This window comes from Pinus tabuliformis, chromosome 7, assembly GCF_031772625.1.
Source record: "Pinus tabuliformis cultivar Carrire ecotype Pingquan chromosome 7, CPIR1, whole genome shotgun sequence".
NCBI classification, from domain to species: domain Eukaryota; kingdom Viridiplantae; phylum Streptophyta; class Pinopsida; order Pinales; family Pinaceae; genus Pinus; species Pinus tabuliformis.
In genome coordinates this window covers 479,155,344-479,180,269 of record NC_142293.1, presented here as the reverse complement: position 1 = coordinate 479,180,269, position 24,926 = coordinate 479,155,344, and positions in this window count along the sequence as shown.

Below are 24,926 nucleotides of genomic sequence, written 5' to 3'. Positions count from 1 at the left end.
ACTAATCCTCTCATTATAGAACTCATACTTGATTCCTCAATCAATGGAGAAAATCAAGGATAAATTCCTCAATCAGTGGGACAACTAATTGCATGTTCTCACAAAGACTTCAAGTTTAATTTTCCATAATTAATTAACTCATGGAGATTAATTAATTAATATTTTAAACTACTGTTAAGACCAAATTCGTTTTTACTTCCTATAGTTAGACCAAGGACTGCTAAAAATAGGAAGGGACCCAGAAGTGCTATGTTTAGAAGATTCTATTTTTAGCAGTTTCACCTCTCACCCAAGGTGGCCAAAATGCTCATTGGCCAAACTGCTATTTTTAGAAGTGCTATTTTTAGCACATTCTAAATTTAGCATTTCTTGTTGCACACTTTTCAACAGAGAGAAATTTCCACCAGAGAAGGTTTGATGTAGGATTTCAGCCCATCTACTTCCTGAAAAGTGGTTTCAAACTCTCTGCCATTATTTCCACATTGGCTCTTCTTCTTTTGCTTGAAACGTGCTCTTCGGAGGCATTTTACAAGATTCCACGTAGTATTGGAGAGATCTTGCAAATAACTAACGAATTGTGCCAACTCTAAGAGTATCTGAGCCAACCTCCTGAAGCAGAACCTTCTCCAAAGTCTAGGACTACCAACCATCATAGTCATCTTTTTATGGCTTCTCCAATAAGCATGTTATTGTGATGATTCTCTACAAATAACTGTAGCAATCATGGGTATCTTCCCGAACATGACACATCAAGCACATCAAACTAGCCCAATTACCATCACAACTAGGCTAGGGAACATCAAATCCAACATTTACTACCATAAACATCCATGCTACCTGGTTAACATCAAATCCAACGCTCTTTCCAATAGTTGGAAAATGCCAACTATCCAACACATCTCCCAGCATGATTTTTGACATCAATGAAAACACACTTGTAGCCACTAGCCATCCAGAAAATACCAAATGTCCAACAATCTCCCAATTTGGCATTGATGTCAACACCTCAACCTCATCACTTCACTAAGATGGCCAATCCTCATGATGCTTCCACACTTCTCCAAGCATGAGTCACCAATGACTCTCTCTCCTTTGCATGATCCATAAAAGCTCCTCCAATAATTCTCTCCCCCTTTGAAATCAATGGAAAAGGGCTAGAAGCTTCTTTTTCCTTCCCCATGCAATCATCAACCATTAATGATCGAGGTCTAGCTGCTGATGTGTATTCTGCTCTGCAAACATCTATTCAATAACTATCATTGTTGCTACTCCATAAACTTGGCATATGTGATATGCTCCCCCTGAACATATACTATCACCTCTTTGAGCCTCCAATATTAGACACCTTATGGCTACTGGTTGAATACTTCTCTTGCCAATATATATTTTTTATCAGTTAAAAAGAAAAACAGATACCAATTAAACTTCTCATGGTATTACTACTGTTGCAAATACAAATCAATGATGATGCATTTTAGCTTTCTCTTCACCACTTCTGCTACTATCGAGACTATGCTCACTTTACTTGAGCATCTCCATTAACCAAAACTACTCCCCCTGAGATCATACTACTTCAAATATGGACTGCTTTCATTCTTGAGCAATCTTTCTTCCTAAATCTGAAATTTGTTTCCTTCTACTATTATCAAAGCTGCTCCTGCTCATCCAACACACTCTAATATCCTGCATCTACTTCCTTGCTTCCATGTGGGGACTCATCTTGTGCACTTGACTTGAATGTGGGCTTATTGTCATTCCACACTTCTGTTGCATCCCATCTTCTTATTCCCACAACATAAGATATTTTTGTGTACTCTTCATGCTAGGTACACTCCTCCTCTCTCTTTCAGTGCTGATACATTTGAGATAAACACATACATTGTCATAATTAGCAAGAGGTATCAACCATACTTGTAGCAATCAGATGCACGTATTTATATTTGCCTTCTATATTTCAGCATCTGACTCATTCAACCTCCCTTGAGGTCATTCTCTTCTTTTACTAAAGAGAAATAGAGGATCTACACCCCTTAAGTAGATAATCCTTCCTCTTCTTCCAAACTTTCAAGAGTCGAGTCCTGATAGAGGCTTTTCCTTTCAACTTCATCTTTTCCTATATTTGGGCATTTTCTTGGTTGCACATGGCTAGGGGAATATTCTCCTTTCATTCCTCTTTCTTCACCCAAATGTTCCTCTAGCCTTTCTGCCTCATAGAGGGTTCCACCACAAGGGTAAGAGGAATATTCTTCTGATTTATTCCTCCTCTTTTCATCTTGCTCTTTTGACACAGAGCACTGAATACAAACTTATATTCCTCACTAATATAGGATGATCCAAGAGGATTGATCAAGGAGGTTCCTGGAAGATTGATCCAGGTGGATTGATCTAGGTGGATTCATCCAAGTGGATCTTCAAAAATTACCAGTGGCATGGTAAAAGGCTCAAAACTCAAAGTGGCAAAATCTAGATAAACTTAGCATCAGATCAAAGTGCTCGCCATTCGGATTCCAACAATGCAAATGACACTCAAATCTGAGTTCATATGAAGAAGTTAGAACAAGTCAAAGTTCAAGTTTGACTTGTCTAGGTGGCAGGAGGAGATGACATGGCAAAAGTTTCAACAAATGGGGAAGCGCCAAGTGGCAGGGTGCCATTGGGTCTCGCATATTGCATATCACGGGAAAACAAAGGTCGCAGGTTAAGGAATCGACCCCCAACATTGCCAATTTGTGATTGTGATATAGCATATTGCATATCGAAGGTGGACAAGTGTTATGAATCATCCCCCAACAAAGCCTAGTTGCGATGCGATATATCACATATCAAAATCGAAGAAGGGGCTATTGTTTTTTGAAGTGGCCCCAACAATAATCCCAGTTGCGATTGTGATAGGGTTCTAGATGCGATATGTTATACACTATATTTCATAGGCTGGCGGGTTCACTATTATCACAGTGTATGGGCTTTGATATCTGCCAAGGGAAGTGTTGATTTCGATTTGCAATGGGGACTGCCAGATGTGATGTCTTATACATTGTTATTTATAACCATGGTGGGTCCTTTGTATCATAGAGTGCCATATTATTTGGGCTTGGGACTGTTTGACGATGGTTGGAAATGCCGATAGTAAAAACTACTAGTTTCCACGCGCAGTTGAAGAAGTTTTGTGTCATTTTTGTAAGGGGTTTCACCATAATTGTAAGGTTGTTGCCATGTATCATTCTAACCCGATCCCACCTGCTTAACTTGGTTTATTGTGTTAAAGATACTCGAGTATTGTGGGATTGTCGCCCTGCTTATAAAAAACCTTTTGTGTCGGAAGAAGGCAGGGAGGACTATCTGACTAATTCAGAATCTATTGTGTAGCAGACCCTGACCTTGGCAGCAGGCCGAGACCTCGCCTAAGCAACAGGGAGGTTTAGAGAAGGTACAAAAGGCCTGATTATCCAAATTGGGTGTTTGGATATGCTTTTTTGCATATTTTTTCACCAGGAAGTCAGTGGTATTGTTTGTTTCTAGAGTATGGCTCTCCATTTTCCAAATATTTTCCAGATTGGAGGTATAATGATGCTTACGAAAAAATATGCTTGTACTTCTCTCTTTCCATGCCATTTAATGAATGAAGGCTTCCCTGCTATTGAGTATGGCCTAGAGATGTAGTCCAAATTGGACAAACTCCGTAATCAAATATTTATGTCTTGATCTCATGTGTGATTATGTCTCTTTTATCTTCATTTTATATGCTAATGTTCCATGGTTTTTAAGTGCTTTGTTATATGTAATTCGGATGCATATATAAGAAAACAAATCCTAGATCAAGTGGTATTAGAGAAGGGCTTAGTTGATGCAAATTGCATGAGTACTCTAGTGAGAGATAAGCCTTAGAGGATGTGCATCATGAAGAGGAGACATGGCGGATGTTGAAGCTCGTTGGGAAGAGAACCGGTCTTGTGGCTGTTAAGAATTGCGAGTGTGAATGACCGAGTGTGCAACTATGGAGAATGACAAAGAAATGCATGAGAGCTTCCTGCGAACATCCAAAATGGTTGACATCATGTATGAAGCATATGAGAAGCAAAGAGAGGAGGAGACAAAGAGATCAGAGAGTGATGCATCATCCACATCTTTTGGTGCTTATGCATTTTATTCCTCGCCTTCCTCGAATGAGGAGATTAACTAGAGGCTTCAAGAAGAGAACGTTGAATTAAGAAGGCTACTATGAGAAGAGAAAGAGGAGAAGTAGTGATTGCAGCTTCAGTTGTGAACGACGGAAGAGGCCCTGGAAGAGTTGAAGCGCAGCGGCTAGAGTCTTCAAGTAGAGCATGCTAGATTAAGGAGGCTTCTACATGAAGAGGAAGAGGAGAAACAGAGGCAAGTACACCAGCTATAATCTAAGAACGAGGACTTGGAAAAGTTGTAGCGTGACCCTTGTGAGGTAAAAAGTAATTCTTCGACTTCATGTATGTTTCTTGATGCTGATTTTGCCATTTTTTAAAATAATACCACAGGAATTAGCTCCAAACTGTTAAGGAGAATGGGGTATGAGGGGAAGGGCCTCGACATTAATGGCCAAGGTATCATAAAACCCATCAAAGTAAAAGAATTAACCCGCTATTTAGGACTTGGGTATGTCAGGAGGGAAGTTTGGGAATGCGCCAAAATATCCAGCAAACCACCAATGACAGATGATGAGAAGCTCTCATCAGTCTTTCCAAATTGAAAGTGGAGGTAAATGATGTTGATTTCCCTTTAGTTTCATCTTCACATAGTATAATTTATGTTGGAAATGTGGAGATACCAATTATAGGGACAAACATGAGACTACTTACTAGGACGAGGTACGAGGAAGAAGAAGAAATTGGTGTTAAAAGCCAAGGAATAACTTAGCCATTGGAGGTTGAGCAAAGACGTCAATTCGCAAGTTTGGGGTGCACTGAAGGACAATGATCAAAGATGTTAGAAGCTTCCATGACATTGTTGAAAACTTCGAGGAAAGAGGATGATGGGAACACATCACCATCAACCTATGGTAGTATGCATTGTGGAGAAAGAGATGAAGAAAGCTCTTGTTCCCATGATCATACCAGAGACCAGCAAGAAAGGTATGATTAGTCTCGGTATTGTAATGTTCATTTTGATTACAGCCGTATTTTTAATAATGAATGAAAATCATGGCATAAAATAAATTGCAGTTTTTTTGGATTCCATAACCATATGTTTGTTGAGCACTGAAAAAGAATAGCAACATGAAAAAGGATGAGGTGTGAAAGACCCTCTCAACAGCAAGCAAAGAAGAAGGTAAAGCAGATCTAGGGGAAGAAGGCTTATTGTAGTAATTGTGATAGAGGTGGTCATCAAAGAGTCACGTTGGACGCTCCATCCAGAGCAGAATCACAAGGACAAAGCATCCATGCCTGAACCAGGTGAAACAATTGTTTAATTAGCGAATGCGCCACAAGGAGGTGACCCATTCACTTTGATAAGTGAGAGATGGTTCTTCTAGCTATGGTGGAATGTCATGGCCTTATTTTTGCAAATCATGTGTTTCATTTTAAAATGTAAAAGTGATGATGTGTTTTCCATCACTTATTGTAGCAACAATGATGTTTAGCCTTATTTTGTGTTGCATTTTAAACTATGAAAGTGATGGTGTGTTTCCATCACTTGTTAAGGCAACCATAGTGTCATGGCCTTATTTTTGTAAATCATGTGTTGCAGTGATGATGTACTTTCCATCACTTGTTGAAACAACAATGATTTTTGGCCTTGTATTGATAGCTCGAGTATTGTTTCCATTTTTATGTAAACTTGACCATAGAGCATGTGTTCTCAAATCGTGGCAAGTATGGGATGCTTGGCTCGTTTTTTTGGTCGTATAGCTAAACATGTAATTTGCAAGATATTGTACTACAGGTTTGCAAGGGTTGTAGGTGTTGGCTCGTCGCTTATGGCTCCAAAGAAAAAGGTGAAGGATAAGGAACGATGACCTGTTAGGACACTTATGGTGCAGACAAAGTACAGAGCAGTTGCATATTATTTAATGCTTTTGGAGGACCAAAAGCTTCTCTTAGTGGGGAGGATTAATCCAGGAGGATCCAAGAGAATCCAAGAGGATTGATCCAGAGGATCCAGGAGGATTGATCCAGGTGGATCTTCAAAATGTACTAGTGGCATGGTAAAAGGCTCAAAAATCAAAGTGGAAAAATCTAGATAAACATAGCATCGGATCGAAGTGCTCGTCATCCTGATTCCAACGGTGCAAATGACACTCAAATCCAAGTTCATATGAAGAAGTTAGAAAAAGTCAAAGTTCAAGTTTGACTTGTCCAGGTGGCAAGAGGAGATGACATGGAAAAAGTTTCAGTGAATGGGGAAGCACCAAGTGGTAGGATGCCATTAGGTCCCGCATATCACATATAATGGGAAAAAAAAGGTCGCGGGTAAAGGAATCGGCCCCAGCATTTTCGATTTGTGATTGTGATATTGCATATCAGAGGTGGACAAGTGTTATGAATCGTCCCCTGGCAGAGCCTAGTTGCGATGTGATATATCACATATCTCAATCATAGAAGGGGCTATTGTTTGCGAAGTGGCCCGAGAAGTAATCTTGGTTGCGATTGTGATAGGGATCTAGACACGATATGTTATACACTATATTTCATAGTGTGGCGGGTCCGTTGTTATCTCAGTGTATGGGCTTCGATATCTGTCGAGGGAAGTTTCGATTGTGATTTGTGATGGGTACTGCCAATGTGATGTCTTATACATTGTGATTTATAACCACAGTGGGTCCACTGTATCACAAAGTGCCATATTGTTTGGGCTTGGGACTATCTAGCGATGGTTAGAAACACCGATAGTAAAAACCGTCAGTTTCCACGCAAAGTTGAAGAAGTTTCGTGCCATATTTGTAAGGGGTTTCACCATAATTTTAAGGTTGTTTCCATGTATCATTCTGGCCCGATCCTACTTTCTTAACTTGGTTTATTGTGTTAATACTACCCGAGTATTGTGGGATTGATTCCATGCTTATAAAAGACCCTTTTGTGTCGGAAGAAGGCAGGGAGGAATCACCGATTAATTTAGAATATATTGTTCAATAGGCCCTGACCCTAAAAATTGGACGGGACCTTGCTTGAGAAGCAGGGAGGTTCTGAGAAGGTGCAGAAGGCCCGATTATCCAAATTGGGTGTTTGGATAGGCGCTTTTGCATGATTTTTCACTAGGAAGTCAGTGGTACTGTCTGTTTCTAGAGCTGGGCTCTCCATTTTCCAGCTATCTTCCATATTGGAGGTATAAGGATGTTTATGTAAAAATCTTCTTGTACTTCTCTCTTTCCATGCCATTTAATGAATGAAGGCCTCCCCACTATTGAGCAGGGCCTGAAGATGTAGTCCAAATTGGACGAACTCCGTAATCAAATCTTTGTGTCTTGATATCATGTGTGATTATGTCTCTTTTATCTTCATTTTATATGCTTATGTTCCATGGTTTTTAAGTGTGTTATTATATGTAGTATTGATTCATATATAAGTAAGAAAATATTGTATCACTGACCTCCATTGTTTCTTCTTGTCTTCATATCCCGAGTTGTTACATTTATATGTATATTCTGAGAAACATGTCATTTCTTCTCATATATGCAGCTCACTCTCTTGTGACCAAGATTTCCACAATGTTAACATTCAATATGGCTTAAAAATGGGGCAGAGGAATTACCATATATTCTAGAAATATTTTCACGACTCCTATTGTTTCCAATGTGCCTTATCCTAACCTCTTTATGCATTCTTAGGTTGTTGCAACCCAACACATCTCGTTTTCTTGCATGCCATCTAAATTCTATGGATTTATGTCTGAAATTGTTTCAAGAAAAAAAATAACCATGAAAAATATTTTGAGGACTAAAGACACCTTTTATTTGAGGGATTTGTCCTTAAGGATGAAAGGACCTCTATTGGTTTTTCATGATCCTTTCATGACAGTTTTCATTCGTGCCTTGCACTTTTTCTTGTAGTTGCCTAGCTCTTTTCTGCTGCTCTACTTGCTTTTGCTTCTTATCCTTCTGTTGTTGCCTTTTCTTCTTTTTCTGTTTCGACTTTCCTTTCCACTGGAGTTCAACAACTTATTTTCCTCTGTTGTTGTTGGAACCCCTAGCTATCTTTACCTGGGAAGTTGACCCTTCAACCTTCATAATCTTGGAGCTTGGTTTTTATTTGAAACCCAAACTAGCCTTGATGAGAGGGGATATTTTCTTGCCAAGAATCTCATCCTTGAATTTCTTGTTCTCCTCAAGATCCTGATATTGAGACAACCCTTTATTTGAATTTTTAAGTCATGTATCAATGAGACTACTTCAACTTGTAGTCTCTTACAATAAGCTTCCTTCTCACTCAACTGATTGGTCAACATGCCACTCAACATTCTAGCCTCTTCTTGTTGAGAATTAAAATTCACTATTTATTTGCTCAACTTTTCATTCCCAAGCTCATAAAGTTTCAGTTGCTCCTCTTGCTTCCTCTGATAGGTCCTTGATCTCCTTTAGAGCATAGATCAACTTCTTTCTAAAGTAGGTACTTTCATTCAGATCCTTCTCTTCACTACCAAAGGTGCTAACTAAGTCATCATATAGATATAAACCCATCTATGTGTCCATGTAGAGTTCCACATGTCTAAGGGGTATCCATTTTTCATCACTGCTAGGAGTACTCTTATTTTCTCTTACAGATGAGAACACTTGACATCTCTCTCCCTCCTATGAGGTACTCTCATTTTCTAATGCTACAAATGTAGGTCTCTCTTCATAACAGTTAGATGTATGACTATGTTTATCTTTAAAAGAATAATATGTATATCTAGTGGCTAAATGACCTTTCTCTATACAATTATCACAAAGCAATAGTTTACCTTCAGAGTCACATAGCCTCTGATCCAGGTCTTATTCTTCACCAACAACTACATGTTTTGGTTCACTACTTGAGCAACAAAGTTCCTCAACCTCTTCTTGAGCCACATGGCTATCTCCTTCATATAGGCATTGTAGTTTGTCCAACATTTCCCTTGATGTCTTGTAATACCTTACTTTCTCAGCATCTGGCGTAGAGAACCCTTTCATGATAACCTCCTTGGATTCTTCATTCTCCTCACTCTTTTCTCCATTCAATATGGAGCTCTGTACATCAAGATCTAAGGCCGTCAAATAGGCTTCCATTCTAACCTTCCAGAATACATACTTTGATCCATTTAAGAATGGAAATCCTTCTAATGTAAGCCAAGTTTTGTTAGCCATTATTTTCCCTTGATCTACCTTCTAGCGATTAAGCTTTTCTTGAATGAACCACCCTCTGATACCAATTATTGGAAACAATGTTAATACTTGGGGGGGGGGGGGTTGAATCAGTATTAAGACTAATTTTGACTTTTTATGCCAATTTATTTTTCATTCAAACTCAACATCCATTATATGAGAGCATCTTTAAAAAACATAATAAAACTGATATAAATAAGCAAAAGCATACACTAATGAGTAGTAAACACATGAGACATGAAGTTTCTACATGGAAACCCTTTCAAGAAAAGCCACCAAATCTTGTTGTTGTTATTGATGTAAAATAGGAGAACCTACTCTATTACATCAATCTGTTTGAGAGCCACCACTCATAGGAAGCACCAACTCCCTTTGATTGCTTTCTAGAACCCACTAGCAGGAAGCACCAACTCACTCCATTTGTAGACACCTGTCCAACTTACTAAAAGCACCATGTGAGGCACCAAATTCACAGATTTGTTACGAACACCAACTTGCATCTCCTTGGATTTATGCAAGTACTAACTTATAGGAGGCATCAACCCCCAAGCCTTCTCAAGGAGCCACCAGAGATGGAAGAACTAACTCCCTGTATGCAAGCTCCAACCCACACTCAAATAGGAACTCAATGTTCATTGTTATTGACATACACTCTGCCCAATATAATATTTTTTCTCCTCATCCCTTAGCCCACACAATGATTTATCTCTTCTCACTTTACAACATCACATTGTCAGCACCACAACATCATAATTCTCGCAACCATTATTCCAATGCACACAACATCACACTCTTCTTGACCTTCTTCCTCTATACATACACCTTCCACCTTTCGCACAACAACATTCTCTCTCTCGGAGTCTCTTTCTTCTACTTAGGCACTGTAATCCTTTCACAATAGAACATGCTCACTTAGCCTCACACGCAGTAGCACACTCTTAGCTTTCAGCTCACTACACAATGAACTCACAATAATGTTGCTTTCCCCACTTTGATCATCTGAGCTCCTGGTGTTGGAAATAATACTGAGAGGTGGGGGTGAATCAGTATTATCAGGTCAATTATTTTTCATTTCATAATCAGATTTGTATACGCTACTTCAGTTAGTGAAAACTGCGTATGTACACAACTATAGTTAAGGAAACCAACGTATAACCAACAGACTTGTAATTTAGATTATTCTTAAGATGTTGATCATTAATCTGTGCATCAAACCATATAAACAGTAACCAGGAATAGTAAAAGAGAATAGGAAGTCACACATAAGAACACAAGATATAAGGTGGAAAGCTTATGTGGGTGAAAACCACCTGCTGCAATTCGTCTCTATCTTCTTTTAATTAGAAACTTCTTTTTACAATGTTTCTATACTGGTGCAGTCTTATACCAGTACGCAGGCTGCTACCTGTAGAAGGCTACAATCTTGTCTCGTTCTCTAGCTTCTTCTGGAAGGGAGCTACAACCCCCTTAGCTCTTGTACTAGCTGAGGTACTAGTACGTAGGTGCTGACCTACAGAAGGCTACAACCTTCTCTTTTCTTTCAGGGACCTTGTTTCATAAATTTTCAGATTGGATCCATGAATAACATCAATCAAACATCAAGTATATCTGCATCAACCAATCTCCTTTGCACCAAAGAAAACTGAATCAAATAGTCACTTCTCTGAACGCTGTACCCAGAAAATAGTAACAGTAACCAGACACCAATTCTAAACCCAGAACACTGCAGCAATAAACAGAAGTAGGTAAAACATATTTCAAGAGACATACGCTACTTCAATGTGTACAATCTGCATGCATACACTGCTGAATTAAGGGCAACCGGCATATATGCTATTTTGAATTATAGAACCAGCGTGTATACGCACCTTTGCTTCATTGAACTTGCGTACAGATCTATAAAAGATAATTTATCCTTTTCACTTATTCAGACATCAGTTATACCCAGATTATCAAATTTATAGATCAAGTCATGCGCCAAAATAACAGATCAAAATCACACAAAGATACTACTATTCAAGCCTTGAGATCTTGACTCATCAATAATACTTATCCTTCTTCTTGCACTCAGGTTCCTCCTTGATTCAGATCCAGCTATGCACGATAACCTAATGACTAGTATTCCAAATCTAGCTCTTCATAAGATATTCAATGCTTGAGTCAATGCATTTGCCGAATGATCTCCTTCCCCTTTTATAGTCTTAGGCCTTACACAATACCAAGGTCCAAAACCATAAAGAATCAATACCTTGGACCAAATACCTGAGTTCAACACTTCAGACGAGATGTCATGGTCCAAAAACATGGGTCCAAATACCAAGGACTAAATACCATGGACCAAAAATAAGTTTTCCCACACGTACGCGATTTTCTTTGCATTAAAGTGCGTGCATACATATACACGCCTTTTGATTGTTTAACCCACGTGTAGACGTGCCTTGGTTAAGAGGAACCTACGTATATCTCTTTTTCCTTCATTTTGAGAGCCTGAACTATGATCTGTCATTTGAGTGACTTGCCATCAAGGACAACACCTGTGTCATAGCACCAAACCTGTGTCATAATGCCAACAATCTCCCCCTTTGGACTTGATGGAAACCCGAAGTCACTCAGAGTCATTCTCCCCCTTTGTCATCAAGTGTAAAGGGTTATGATCCCCCTGAGTTCATGCTGAAATATATGCTCTGTTATGTTGTCCATGCTCCCCTTGACTGTAGGCAAGGTCTGCAAGAAGATGTTCTACAAGAAGATACATAACTTTATACATCATAAATGACCTTCCTACCACCAAAGACTCATACATACATCCATGTCCCAACCATGTGGGGATTGACTCATCCACCCAACCAAGTGGGGATACACCAAAAGTTTACACAAGATAAAACAAGAACATTACATTATCCATCCCAGGCATAGTGGGGAAACCAAAGTAGGCCGTTACATGACCTTGATAAGAAAAGAAATACATGACATAGAGACAAAATATCTACAACAAGACTATGATAGTTATCAAAAACTATCATCAGCAACATCTGTCAATCATCATTCAGACCAGCAACCATGTTCTCCTTCTGCACCTGTTCCACCTGAAACCAAAAACACTGTGAACTTGAACCAATATATTCTAGGATAATGCCAACAATGCAATATTAGAAGAATACATATGCTCCCCCTAAACCTGTGTCAGATGGTCTATGTCAGACCCATATCAGACTCTTTTCATCCTGAGCCTGTCCCACTATTTGTCTTCAAACAAACATATACGCGACTGTATCCACATAAACCGGCGTATGTACACGGATTCTCCTCATTAAAATCGTGTACACCCACTTTTCTCTGAAACAGACAAGTTTCAACAGCAAGATGATGCATAAACTACTCCCAGCTTCTGTTTGAGGTATTCAAATGTCTCCCTGGGCAGTGGTTTGGTGAGTATATCAACAACCTGTTCCTTGGAGGGAACATACTCCAATTTGACCTTTTGTTCAAGCACTTGTTCTCGAAGAAAATGATATTTGATAGGTATGTGCTTGGTCTTTGAATGCATGACTGGATTTTTTGAAACGCTGATTACACTTGTATTATCACATAAAATAGAGATAGGTAGAGTACAAGTGATTTGAAAATCTTGCAAAATTTGCATCATCCAAAGGAGTTGTGTGCAGCAAGATGCAACAGCCACATATTCCACTTTAGCTGTAGATAAAGCAATTGAACTTTGTTTCTTGCTAAACCAAGATACTAATTTGGAACCCATAAAGAATGCACCACCACTAGTTCTTTTTCTGTCATCCACGCTTCCTACCCAATCTGCATCTGTATATGCATGAAGTGTGAGATCTGTATCTCTAGGATACCATAAGCCATAGTTTTGTGTCCCTTGAAGATATTTGAAAATTCTTTTAACCGCCTGAAGGTGTGCTTCTTTCGAATCTGCCTGGAATCTTCCAACTATTCCCACTGCATGCATGATGTCTAGTCGGGTACCTGTTAGATAGAGCAGACTACCAATCATGGATCTATAGGTTGGTTGATGTACTGCTGCTGAATCATCATTGGTGCTGAGGCTGTGTCCTGTTACCATAGGGGTACATACTGGTTTCGAATCTTCCATGCCATATTTCTTCAAGATCTGCTTGAGGTACTTGGTTTGTGACAAAAAGATACTGTCTTTATTTTGTTGGACTTGTAAACCAAGAAAATATGTCAGCTCACCAAGCAAGGACATTTCAAATTCTTTCTGCATCACCAAAGAAAAATTTTGACTCATGGATTCTTCATTGCTACCAAAGATGATATCATCAACATACACGACAAGTATTAGCAATTTATCATTATCAATTTTTACATATAGATTGCTATCGGCTGATTCTTTTGAAAAACATTTTTGATGGAGGTATTTGTCCAAACGATAATACCAAGCCCTTGGAGCCTGTTTAAGACCATAGAGTGCCTTCTTAAGTCTGCATACAAGTTTTGGATCATTTCCAAGGATGAATCCATCTGGTTGCTCAATATACACTTCTTCTTCTAAGTCTCCATTTAAAAAGGCATATTTCACATCCATTTGAAATACTTTGAACTTCTGAAAGCTAGAAAGAGCAAGGAACATTCTTATGGCTTCAAGTCTAGCAACCGGTGCAAAAGTTTCTTCAAATTCTATACCTTCTTGTTGAGCATACCCTTTACAAACAAGTCTGGCCTTGTTTCTAATAACATCTCCATTTTCATTCAACTTATTTTTGAATATCCATTTTGTCCCTATGACATTCTTATCATTTGGTCTAGGAACCAACTCCCAAGTGTTATTCTTTTCAATCTGCTCAAGTTCTTCATTCATGGCCTTGACCCAGCATTCATCTTTGCATGCTTCACTTACATTTCGTGGTTAAGTGGAGGAGAGAAATGCTAAATATCTTGAAGCTTCTGAAATAGTTCTTCTTGTTTGTACACCTGCCTCTTTCTGTCCCAAAATTTGAGTTTTTGGATGATTCTTCTAAACGTACCTGGATGGAGTCTTTTCTTCTACCCTTATCTGTTCTTCTAGTGCCTCAGAGGTTTCTTCTTCATCATAAGTCTAATTTGATGTTGAAGGATAGTCTTCATCATCTTCAAAATCTTCAGATTTTACCTGCCTAGGAATATTTCCTTCTTCATCAATCACTACATCAATACTTTCAACAATTTTTCTAAGTCTTTTATTGTAACACTTATATCCTTTGCTGTGGGGAGAGTAACCAAGGAGAATGCCTTCATCTGCTCTAGGTTCAAGCTTGCCAAGATCTTCATCAGTCCTTTTGATGTAACATTTGCTTCCAAAAATTTTGAAGGATTTTACCGTAGGAGTCTTACCATACAAAATTTCATGAGGAGTTTGAATGCTATTTACCCAGACGTTTGTCTTGTTGAGAATAGTAATTGCAGCAATTACAGCTTCACCCCAAAAGGTTGCAGGAGTTCCAGACTCATCAAGCATAGCACAAGCCATTTGTTGAACCGTTCTATTCATCCTTTCCACTACTCCGTTTTGCTGAGGAGTCCTTGTAGTAGAGAATTCCCTTCTTATTCCATGTTCTTCACAAAAATCAAAAAATTCATCTGAGGTAAATTCCCCTCCTCGATCGGACCTGAGGCATTTGATTCTGTGATCTGATTCATTTTCAACCAAGGCTTTGAATGATTTGAACTTCTCAAAAGCTTTGTCTTTATGCTTCAGAAGTCCTATCCAACACATCCTTGAAAAGTCGTCAATGAACAATATGAAGTATTCTTCTCCTCGAGGTGACTTCTTCCTAGATGGACTACATACATCAGTATGGACAAGTTCAAGTGGCCTACTAGCTGATCCTTCCTTCTCAGGGAATTAGTTCTGGTTTTCTTACCAAACTGACATGATTTGCATATTGTATTGTCTGGAAGTCTGATGTCAGGGAGATCACGAACCACCTGATATTTGCATGCTTTCCTTATTTGAGAGAAGCTTAGATGCCCCAATCTTCTGTGCCATAGCCAGTGTTCATCATTCTTGCTTAGATAGCATTGTTGTTGTCCTCCCTTGAGTATGTATAAATTATTTGGAATTCTTATGCATTTGATCACTGTTTCTCCTGTATCAAGCTCACGAACAATGCATCCATTTGATCGAAATATTACCTCATTTCCTTGATCACACATTTGACTGAAACTCAATAGATTATGTTTTAAGCCATCAACATACATAAAATTTCCAGATTTGACTTTTTCTTTCAAAATAACAGAACCTTTACCTTTTATGAATGCAGGGGTGTCATTTCCAAATGAGACCTTCTTTTCCTTTTCAAAGGCACTATATGGCTGAAGTTTTTCTTTATCACCTGTCATATGTTTTGAGCAACCACTGTCGATGTACCACTGATTTTCCTGTCCTTCCGCATATAAGGCTATACCACATCTTTCTGGTTGCGGTTCTTTCTTCCTCCATGTTTTGGGACTTAATGAAGCTTGCTCCTTCTGAGTTGTTTGCCGAAACCTACTCCTGCATTCAGAATCTTCATGACCAAAGTTGTTACAAATAGAACATTCTATTTCATTCTCAAGAGCAGAAAAGTTATTGTAGGTCCGTTTTATGATTCCAATCATACTCCTTTGTTTTTGAGCTTCTCTAGTCATGATGGTCTTGTAGGCAACACATTGAGTAGCTTTGTGTCCAAAGTTATGACAAGAGAAACATTGGCCATTGAAGAAATTCCTGTGATTATCAAACCTACCGACCAAATGATTGTAGTTTCCATTGACATCCATTCTTGAGGCAAATTGAGAGTGATGTACCTGTGGTTGGTTGTAGCTTCTATTCATCCTTGAAGTAGATTTTCCCCGATTTACTTGGTGATCTCTGTTCATTCTTGAAGTAAATTGTCCCTGATTTACCTGGTGATCTGCATTATGCTTTTGCTGTCGATTGTCAACCTGTTCACTTCTCCTTGCTGCATCAAGATAACTTTTGGAGGTGGATGGCTTCTGTGCTTGAGACACTTCTTCAATATATCCAAGACCTGTCTTGATTAGACGAGAACGCTGCGCTTTGATAATCTCATCTAAAGTTTCAGATCCTTTAGCAAATCTAAGATTAAGAGCTTTTGATTTCTCAATATATTTTCTAAGTCCCACAATTTCACATTCTAACTTTTCATTGTGTTTTTCCCTTTCAGCAAGTTGGAATGTCAGAGTATCTATAATCATATTCTTTTCTTCTAAACAAATTTTAAGTTTACAAATTTCTTCATAAATACCTTCTTCATCTATAGCATCCAAGAAATCATCATCTTCAAAATCCATCAAAAGTCTATAATCATTACATTGTTCATCTTCATCACTATTTGAAAATCCATCACTGTCTTCATGTGTATAATCACTCTTCTTACTTACATTCTGTTTCCTGTTCCATTTGACTGGTTCTTTACCTTTGTCAACCTTATCTTTATGAGGACACTTGGCAGCATAGTGATCGACTCTTCCACAAGAAAAACATTTGAAAGGTAGCTTACCTCTGAATCTTCCAGAACCCCGTTGAAGGTTCTTGACAAAGTTTGATTCTTCCTGTCCTTCTGACATATGTCCTGTCTCATTGGAATCTTCTTTTCCTGAGGCTTCTCTCCTGTCTGATGGTCCTCCTTTTCTCATTTTGAAAGTAGTTAGGATTGCGTGCAACTGTGACATGGTAATGCTCTGCAGATTCTGCTTTTCTTCTATGGTAGAAACTTTTGATTCAAACTTAGAAGACAAAGATCTTAGAACCTTTTCAACCAAAGTAACTTCTTTTATTTCTTCACCCAAGTTTTTCATACAATTAACAATCTCATCTATACGTAAAAAATAGTTAGCCACACTTTCATCATTGTGCATTATGAGATTTTCATACTGAATTCTGAGAGTTTGTAGTTTTGCCTGTTTTACCTGATCATCTCCTTCATAGCTCAGAACGATCTTGTCCCATATTTCTTTTGCGGTTTTGAGCTGCATAACCTTGACGAATTTTGATTGAGATAGACTCCCTAATAGAGTATTGACAACCTTTGCATTTGTTTTATACTGCTTCTTACCAGCCGTATTTGTAGGAGTTGCTGATGGAAATGTGTATCCTGTTTCCATGATATCTCAAACTTTTGTACCAAGAGATTGAAGATAGGCTGTGATTCTTACCTTCCAATAGACGAAGTTGCTTCCATCAAAGATTGGTGGCTTGATAGATGCATCCTTTTCATAGTTTCTCATGATGATAGATCTTCCTTCAAGCAATCAAGCTTCTTCTGAAGGACCTGCTCTGATTCCAATTGTTCGAAATAATACTGGGGGGGGGGGTGAATCAGTATTATTAGGTCAATTATTTTTCATTTCACAATTAGATTTGTATAAGCTACTTTAGTTAGTGAAAACCACGTATGTATGCAACTACAGTTAAGGAAACCAGCGTATAACCAGCAGACTTGTAATTTAGATTATTCTTCATATGTTTATCATTAATCTGTGCATCAAACCATATAAACAGTAACTAGGAACAGTATAAGAGAATAGGCAGTCACACATAAGAACACAAGATATAAAGTGGAAACCCAATGTGGGTGAAAACCACCTGCTATAATTCGTCTCTATCTTCTTTTAATTAGAAACTTCTTTTTACAATGTTTCTGTACTGGTGCGGTCTTATACCAGTACGCAGGCTGCTACTTGCAGAAGGCTACAACCTTCTCTCATTCTCCAGCTTCTTCTGGAAGGGAGCTACAACCCCCTTAGCTCTTGTACTAGCTGGGGTACTAATACGTAGGTGCCGACCTACAGAGGCTACAACCTTCTCTTTTCTTTCAGGGACCTCGTTTCATAAATTTTCATACTGGATCCATGAATAACATCAATCAAACATAAAGTATATTTTCATCAACAAATATCCTTTGCACCAAACAAAACTGAATCAAATAGTCACTTCTTTGAATGCTGTACCCAGAAAATAGTAACAATAACTAGACACCAATTCTGAACCAAGAACACTACATTGATAGAAAGAAGTAGGTAACACATATTTCAAGAGACATACGCTACTTCAATGTGTACAACTTGCATGCATACACTGCTGGATTAAGGGCAACCAGTGTATACGCTATTTTGAATTACAGAACCAGCATGTATACGCGCCTTTGCTTCACTGAACCTGCGTACAGATCTATAAAAGATAATTTATCCTTTTCACTTATTCAGACATCAGTTATACCCGGATTATCATATTTATAGATCAAGTCATGTGCCAAAATAACAGATCAAAATCACACAAAGATACTACTATTCAAGCCTTGAGATCTTGACCCATCAATAGTACTTATCCTTCTTCTTGCGCTCAGGTTCCTCCTTGATTCAGATCCACCTATGCACCATAACCTAATGACCAGTATTCCAGATCTAGCTCTTCATAAGATATTCAATGCTTGAGTCAATGCATTTGCCGAACGATCTCCTTCCCCTTTTATAGTCTTAGGCCTTACACAATACCAAGGTCCAAAACCATAAAGAATCAATACCTTGGACCAAATACTTGGGTTCAACACTTCAAACGAGATACCATGGTCCAAAACCATAGGTCCAAATACCAAGGAATAAATACCATGGACCAAAAATAAGTTTTACCACACGTACGCGATTTTCTTTGCATGAAAGTGCATGCATACGTATACGCACCTTTTGATTGTTTGAACTGCGTGTATACGTGCCTTGGTTAAGAGGAACCTGCGTATATCTCTTTTTCCTTCATTCTGAGAGCCTGAACTGTGATCTGTCATTTGAGTGAGTTGCCATCAAGGACAACACCTGTGTCATAGCACCAAACCTGTGTCATAATACCAACACCTGGGTCTTGTTCCTATGCTGCACACTGCTCCATGCTACCTCTACTTCTTGTTTCCACATTACTCGAGTGTACCTTTGCATGGCTCTCCATTATGCTGCTGCATCTGACTAGGCCACTGCTGCTACAATAACCACTAAGAATGGGTATGTGGGTACTCCTCCATACTGAGAAATAAATCCTAAGTCCACCTACACACTCAATGAGGCCCTCCATGCTTATTCATTTCTCTTTGAGCTTGATTGTAGTTCAACATGGCTTCTTTTCTGTTCATTTAATTCATTAGGGTGTGTCTCAGCTTATGACAGGCCTAATACTTCATCTTGTGCAACTGTGGTCCTCTATATCATGATGTCTTGCCTTCAATAGTAGTCATTCATTCCATGCAACACCAACCTCTTTTGTGCTCATTTACTCGGGTGCTAAATAAACCATCCTTCATACACCTGTTTTCTTCCATATCGGAGGTCCACACATCATAACTTTTATTAAAACAATGTTATGATATTAATAAATTTCGATGCCTTTAGATCCTTTTTTCTTAGCCACTTTTCCCATTTCCCCTCCATGGGACTATATCCTCTGACCGAAGACTTCATTCTCCTCTACAAAATAGTATCAGGGCTCCCCATATCGTAAATTGTATTAAAAAGGTGTTACGAGGTCTTGCAAATTTGAGCTCATTTTTCTTGGCCCTTTCTTGTTTTACACCATGGAACCAGGAGCTATGATTAGTTGCTTAGCTTTTAGGTGCCAATGCCTTCAGATCCTATCAGGGGCCTATCTTCCTTTGCTGACTACTCTCCACCCTTGATTCCTTTAGTCTCCTCAACCAAGTGCCATCATATCAAAGCTCCTTGCATTGGGATTTCCACATAATTCAAGTACGGAGGAGTTCTGAAATCTCCAGCCTCTAAAATATATCCCACTTGGAATCATATAGCACTTAGGTGCTTAGGCCTTGTCTATGCCCTCGGTCCTTTGGATTTCCTATGACCATGTACCAGTCCACATCGGAGCCCCTTTATCAGATCAACACTTTTCTATAAAGTAATTAGACAGGAGTTGTGAAAACTTGAAACTCTGATATGCTGACTGTTGACATGTTGGGGCCTGACCCAGGTTCAGAAGTGATTTAGCCAAACAAATCCCAAAACTATCTGCCCTTTCGACAACAGTCTATGGTGCGTGGAATGAGGTCTCACCCGAGGTAGTATGGGAGGGTGTTGGAACCAGGTTTCCACACCCTAGGGATGTATTGATGAAGTCTGGGATGTTCGTGAACCGATCCTGTGTGCTTGCGTTGCCCCACACAACCGTCTGTCCTTCATAACTTGTGTGACTACTTTTACGTAGCTCTATAAAGAGCGCGAAGAGGTGTTGTCTAGATCCTTTATCCTTACTGTGCTATTATTATAGATCTTAACTTAATTGCATATACCCAATATTCTCATTAATCATTCAACATTCATAGCAAGTGCACACAATCATAAAACTGTAAAGAGATGCATAAACATAACAGGAGCATAAACACACAGTATTTCAGAATCAACTTATCTTTTATTAATTCTCTGTCCAAGTACAATCCCAACTCCACCCTGCACACTCAGCTGCAGGGGTCCGCGCATACAGTTGTGGACTCTACCAAGCCTCTGTGCACACAGCTGCAAAGCCTCTCCCTACTACTACAACCCAAGACTCAGACTTACAGACTCAGAGCGAATTCCTCATCCAAAAGAATATATGACTTAAGACCAAGACTCCCTTTACACTTAGAGCCTCACTCTATTTATACAATCCCATGGTCCGCGGACCATGGGTAGGCCGACACATTCTATATTAAATTACATTATTTTAGGGCAGACAACCCTAGACTCTCATGCTCTGCGCCCACATTTTGCAGGGTCTTTACATTACACTTTTACCAAAATTTAGGCTTCAAGCCCCAAAACCATACTATGGGGGGATCCACTACCCAACAGGCCCCAAACACAATCATCGTGATTTGTCCCGAGTCACTCTACTAGTGTAGTGATCCTAGCGTGAAGTCTATCCAACTGTGCTGGTACGATGCGAAGGTATGCAACTCACCATGCTGCTGTTGTCTGGATCTAATCCATTTCTGCTTCTGAATCATCTGCGTCTAAATTGATTTTGTACTTTGATGCCAAATTCTAGTACCTGTGTTTATAGTCCTGCACCTCTGTTCGTCTTGTGAGGGTGCGAAGACTGTGCTTTGGTCAGTTAGTTAGACAGCCGACCCACCTGCGTAGGGCTTTAGGCGACTGCCATTTACTCTTCCTCGGAAGGGATCTCCATTAAGTTTGACTAGCTGGACCGCGCCTCTGTCTGTGACCTCCTTGAACACATATGGTCCCAACCAATGGATTCTGAATTTTCCCGGAAATTTGTCGAACTTGTTGTCATACAGCAACACTAAATCGTTTACCTTGAATGTGCGCAAATTGATATGGTGATTGTTTTAGGATTTCTCGCACTGTTTCTGGACCTACTGATGGAATCCCACTAGAAACCGTTCTTCCTCGAGTTCTTCCAATTGCACTAGTATTTCTTCCAAGGCTTCGCGGTCCGACATGCCTGTAAGTGCTGCTATCCGCAAACTGGGTACGATGTATTCCATTGGCATGACTGCCTTCGTGCGATAAACTAACCTAAAAGGTGTTTGACTTGTCAGCTTCTTGCACGTGGTTCTGTATGCCCATAATACGGCAGGTATGCATAGGTCCCAGTCATTTAGCTGCGCGTTACATACTTTGGTTAGCGCAGTCTCCAGAATATTTTTGAATGCTTCTACTGTCCCATTAGCTTGCGGATGGTATGGTGTACTTTGTTGGTGATACACCTGGAACTCTTTGGTAAGTGCACTAATAGTTTCATTCAGGAAGTGTGTTCCGCAGTCACTCATTAAAATTTTCTGGCATCCAAACCGTGTTAACACGTGGTCGAACAAAAATTTCACAGTTGTGGTGGCCGTGCAGTCCTTAACCGGTTGTGCTTCCACCCATCGAGTCAGGTACTCTATCACGGTGATGATGTAGTGTGCACCCGTCTTTCCCTGAGGTTTGATTGGTCCCACAAAATTGATTTCCCATTTTTCGAATGGCTACAATGTCATCTATGGATTGAGTGGCATCTCATCCCTTCGTGATGGTTTCCCAGTCCTTTGACATATGTCACAGGCCTGACAGTATGCTTTCGAATCTTGATGTAAGGTTGGCCACCATAGCCCAGCGCGAAGAATCTTCTGTGCCGTCACACGTCCTGCATAGTGTCCTCCTGTAGCCCCCCCATGTGCTTCCATGAGGATCTGTCCTTGTTCAAATTTGGGTACATATCTTCGCAATACCTCATTGTTTCCCATTTTGTAGAGGTGCCCTGCGATGACAGAAAATTTTGCCGCGCGTACCACCAATTCCTTCTTCTGTTGGATGGAATATTCCTTCAGCGCAGTCTCTTTGGTTAAAAAATGTATTATATCTTTGAAGTGGCCGTCCACGACGCGCACTGCAAGAGCTGTGCATCAGGTAGTCCTTCTTCCAAATTTGTTGGCTCCTCGCCTGTCTCGATTCGTGATAAGTGATCTAGTCCTGCATTTAGGTGTCCTGGATTTACGATAACCTCGAAGTCATATTCTTGAAACAGTAACATCCATCTACATATGTGCCCCCCCAACACAGGCATTTTCACCAGGTATTTCAATGCGGAATGGTCAGTATACATCTTGAAGTGCCCGCCAAGTAAATAGTGTCAGTATTTTTGGAGAGCGTATACCATTTCCAATCCTTCGCACTCAGTAGTAGAATAGTTCTTTTCGGCTTTGGATAGCCACCGACTCTCGAATGCGATCGGGTGATCCACACCTTCTGCACCTTCCTGCATGAGTACAACTCCTGGCATGATACACGACGCATCAACATGTACATGAACTTCTACGCCCCATTTTGGGAAGACCAAGATGGGAGTGGATGCCATTTTCTCCTTGAGAACATCCAAATTTTTCTTATAATCATCATTCCAACAATATGTAGCGTCCTTTTTCAAAAGTTGTTCCATTGGCGTTGTTATTTGTGCATAGCTCTTGATAAACTTTCTCTAGTAACGAGTGTGCCCCAAAGTGGCACGTAGTTGTTTAACACTTTGTGGCACTTCTAGATTGAGAATAACGGAAATATTCACAGGGTCCACCATTATGCCTTGTTTGCAGACCACATGGCCGAGTAGGTTTCCAAAGGGGAGGAGGAAGGTGCACTTTTTAAGATTCAGCGTAATCTAGTGCCGTCGGCAAGTATCCAACATCAAACGTAAGCTCAATATATGGTGTTTAACTAACCCAAATACATTCCAATCATCCAGATAGGCCTCCAAGAACTTTTGGATGTATTCCTTGAATGTGGCCACCACTAGGCACGGAAATATCGCTGACGTGTTCTTTAGTCCAAAGGGAATAATGGTGTATTGAAAACAGCCCCATTCGGTTGTGAAGGTTGTCTTGCTCCTATCTTTCGGCACGATCTTGATCTGATTGTAACCTGAGAAGCCATCCATGAATGAGTAAGCTTCCTAACTGCCAACATTCTTCAATACTTCATCTGTAAACGGTGTCGGGAATGGATCATGAACACAGGCGTCGTTAAGCTTTCTGAGGTCCATGGAGATTCTTATTTCACCCTTCTATTTTTTCTCCTGTACTACCATAGGACTCATCCAGTCAGATTCTTCCATTGGTTCAATAATTCCAGCTGCAAGCATTTTGTCTAATTCTTCGCAAACCTTTTCTTTATACTTCAGATTCAAATGGTAAGGTCACTGCTTAACTAGCTTCGCGTCCGGTTTCAGAGTGATCTTCATCATCCCTAAGTCGCCAATGTTCCCCTTTAAGTCCATGATTTTGGTTGGGAACAAATCTTGATATTCATGGAGTAACTTGGCGACATTATCTACCGTGGCAATGTCCCCATAGTCCCCAAGCGCCACATACTTCAGCTCCGCGTCTGTACTAATGTTTACCTGTTTTGTTTTTAGTGGCGCAGTGATGTCAGGATCCTCAAGTGATGGTCCTCGAACTTCGCGACACCCTTCAGTTTCTGGAATATTAATATTTTAGGGGTCGTCATCATCCTCCTCTACTTGTACGTTACAACATTCTAGGGCACTGCTTAATTGGGTTGCCCATGCTGGCTAAACTACTTTCCGGGGTTCCTGTGGTATTTTGAAGATGGCGGCTTTTACAGATTGTAGCGCGTCGTCGAAAGTATCTGACCATCGGTCTTCAAATGTGAATGTTAACAAAAATCCCTCGTGCAAGACATCCCATTTACTCGTACCATGTCGGAGTTCCGTCTCGGTATACCAATTCATGGGTATGACATCCAGGGTATGGTAGAATAAGTGTACCCATTCAGGCTGAGGTTCTTCTCCATATGCCTTGGTCCATTTCGAGAGGTGCGTGCACGGGTCATCGCATCCATCGTATTTGTCTGCCATCCATAGTTGTGGTTTCCCAAATTGTAGGTGCATCATCCTCCTACAATTGTGCCAGTTTTCAAAATTTCCTTAATGTGTTCCCCACCATCATGCAGGTGTCATGCACAACACCCACTTCAACGCTTCAAACAGTTGTTGTTCCAAAACTGCGCTCTCAAACTTGCTCAAGAATTCGTCCACTGCTGTCAATCCATCATATGTTGGAAGATCTCGGGCTTGGGTTATTAGGCAATGCAGTGATCTAGT